At 46.7% G+C, this 2,847-nt stretch overlaps 1 pseudogene; it reads left to right on the forward strand.

Moving 5' to 3' along the window:
- The first annotated feature begins 815 nt into the window (after positions 1-815).
- LOC134411708 (U6 spliceosomal RNA) lies at positions 816-884 on the forward strand (annotated as a pseudogene).
- The last annotated feature ends 1,963 nt before the right edge of the window (positions 885-2,847 follow it).

Below are 2,847 nucleotides of genomic sequence, written 5' to 3' on the forward strand. Positions count from 1 at the left end.
GTTAGGTTCCGGGTTAGGGTTAGGTTCAGGGTTAGGGTTAGGTTCCGGGTTAGGGTTAGGCTTAGGTTCCGGGTTAGGGTTACTGTTAGGTTCCGGGTTAAGGTTAGGTTCCGGGTTAGGGTTAGGTTCCAGGTTAGGGTTAGGTTCCGGGTTAGGGTTACGGTTAGGGTTAGGTTCCGGGTTAGGTTCCGGGTTAGGTTCCGGGTTAGGGTTAGGTTCCGGGTTAGGGTTAGGTTCCGGGTTAGGGTTAGGTTCCCGTTAGGGTTAGGGTTAGGTTCCGGGTTAGTGTTAGGATCCGGGTTAGGGTTATGTTCTGGGTTAGGGTTAGGTTCCGGGTTAGGGTTAGGTTCCAGGTGAGGTTCCGGGTTAGGGTTAGGTTCCGGGTTAGTTTCCGGGTAGGTTCCGGGTTAGGGTTAGTTTCCGGGTTAGGTTCTGGGTTAGGTTATGGGTTAGGTTCTGGGTTAGGTTCCCGGTTAGGTTCCCGGTTAGGTTCCCGGTTATGGTTAGGTTCTGAGTTAGGGTTAGGTTCCGCGTTAGGGTTAGGTTCCAGGTTAGGGTTAGGTTCCGGGTTAGGGTTAGGTTCCGGGTTAGGGTTAGGGATAGGGTAAGGTTCCGGGTTAGGTTCCGGGTTAAGTATGGATTATGGTTAGGTTCCGGGTTAGGGTTAGGGTTAGGGTGAGAATTAGGGTTAGGGTTAGGGTTAGGGTTAGGGGTAGGGGTAGGGCTAGGGTTAGGTTAGGGTTAGGGTTAGGGTTAGGGTTAGGGTTAGGGTTAGGGTTAGGGTTAGGGTTAGGGTTAGGGTTAGGGTTAGCGTTGTGCTCGCTTCGGCAGCACATATACTAAAATTGGAATGATACAGAGAAGATTAGAATGGCCCCTGCGCATCTGTATAGTTTTGTTCACTTACCTCATTGGGAAGCTGCCGTTACGGCCCGTTTTGCGCAATACGAATTTTTGCCGGAATGGGACTCTGAACGTCGTTTCGGGGCAACTTATGGAACTTTATATATTTGCTACCATGTCATGTGCATCTGGTGAGTTTAGTTCACTTACCTCATTGGGAAGATGCCGTTACGGCCCAATTTGCACAATACGAGTTTTTGCCCAGAACGGGCATCTGAACGTGGTTTTGGGGCAACTTTTGGAGCTTTCTATATTAGTTCTACCTTGTCATGTGCATCTGGTGAGTTTGGATCACTTACCTCATTGGGAAGTTGCCGTTATGGCCCAATTTGAGAAATACGCGTTTTTGCCCAGAACGGGTATCTGAACGTGGTTTCGGGGTAACTTTTGGAGCTTTCTATATTTGCCCAACCCAGTTATGAGCATATGGTGTGTTTGGTTCACTTCTCTCATTGGGAAGGTGCCGTTACGGCCCATTTGCACAATACACGTTTTTGCAAGGAACGGGTAACTGAACGTAGTTTTCGGGCAACTTTTGGAGCTGTCTATATTGGTACCAACTTGTCTTGTTCATCTACTGAGTTTGGTTCACTTTCCTCATTGGGAAGCTGCTTTTATGGCCCAATTTGAGCAATATGCGTTTTTGCCAAGAACGGTTGTCTAAACGTTGTTTTGGGGGAACTTTTGGAGCTGTCTATATTTGTCCCAACTTGTCATGTGCATCTGGATAGTTTGGTTCCCTTACCTCATTGGGAAGCTGCCGTTACGGCCCGTTTTGCGCAATATGAGTTTTTGCCAGAATGGGTGTCTCAACGTCGTTTCTTGGCAACTTATGGAGCTTTCTATATTTGCCCCACCTTATCATGTGCATCTGGTGAGTTTGGTTCACTTACCTCATTGGGAAGTTGCCGTTACGGCACAATTTGGGCAATACACGTTTTTGCCCAGAACAGGTATCTGAATGTGCTTTTGGGGCAACTTTTGGATCTTTCAATATTTGTCCTACCTTGTCATGTGCATCTGGGAAGTTTGGTTCACTTACCTCATTGGGAAAGTGCCATTACGGCACATTTTCGTAATACATGTTTTCTGCCTGAAAGGGTATCTAAACGTGGTTTGGGGGCAACTTTTGGAGCTTTCTGTATTTGTCCCAACTTGTCATGTGCATCTGGTGAGTTTGGTTCACTTACCTCATTGGGAAGCTGCCGTTACGGCCCATTTTGCACAATAAAGTTTTTGACCGGAACGGGTATCTGAACGTAGTTTTGGGTTAACTTTTGGAGCTTTCTATATTTGTCCTACATTGTCATGTGCATTTGGTGAGTTTGGTTCACTTACCTTATTGGGAAGTTGCCGTTACGGCCCAATTTGCATAATACGCGTTTTTGCCCAGAACGGGTATCTGAACGTGGTTTGGGGGTAACTTTTGCAGCTTTATAAATTTGCCCCACCTAGTTCTGTGCATATGGTGATTTTGGTTCACTTCTCTTATTGGGAAGGTGCAGTTAAGGCCCATTTTGCGCAATATGCGTTTTTGCCGGTATGGGTAACTGAACGTGGTTTTGGGGCAACTTTTGGAGCTTGCCATATTTGTCCTACCTTGTCATGTGCATCTGGTGAGTTTGGTTCACTTACCTCATTGGGAAGGTGCCGTTACGGCCCATTTTCGCAATACGCGTTTTCTGTCGGAAAGAGTATTTGAACGTTGTTTGGGGGCAACTTTTGGAGCTTTCTATATTTGTCCAAACTTGTCATGTGCATCTGGTGATTTTGGTTCACTTACCTCATTGGGAAGGTGCCGTAACGGCCCATTTTCGCAATAAGCGTTTTCTGCAAGAACGGGTATTAGAATGTGGTTTTGGGGGAGCTTTTGGAGCTTTCTATATTTGTCCCATCTTATCATGTGCATCTGGTGAGTTTGGTTCACTTACCTCATTGGGAAGG

This window comes from Elgaria multicarinata, chromosome 20 (assembly GCF_023053635.1).
Source record: "Elgaria multicarinata webbii isolate HBS135686 ecotype San Diego chromosome 20, rElgMul1.1.pri, whole genome shotgun sequence".
Taxonomy (NCBI): Eukaryota; Metazoa; Chordata; class Lepidosauria; order Squamata; family Anguidae; genus Elgaria; species Elgaria multicarinata.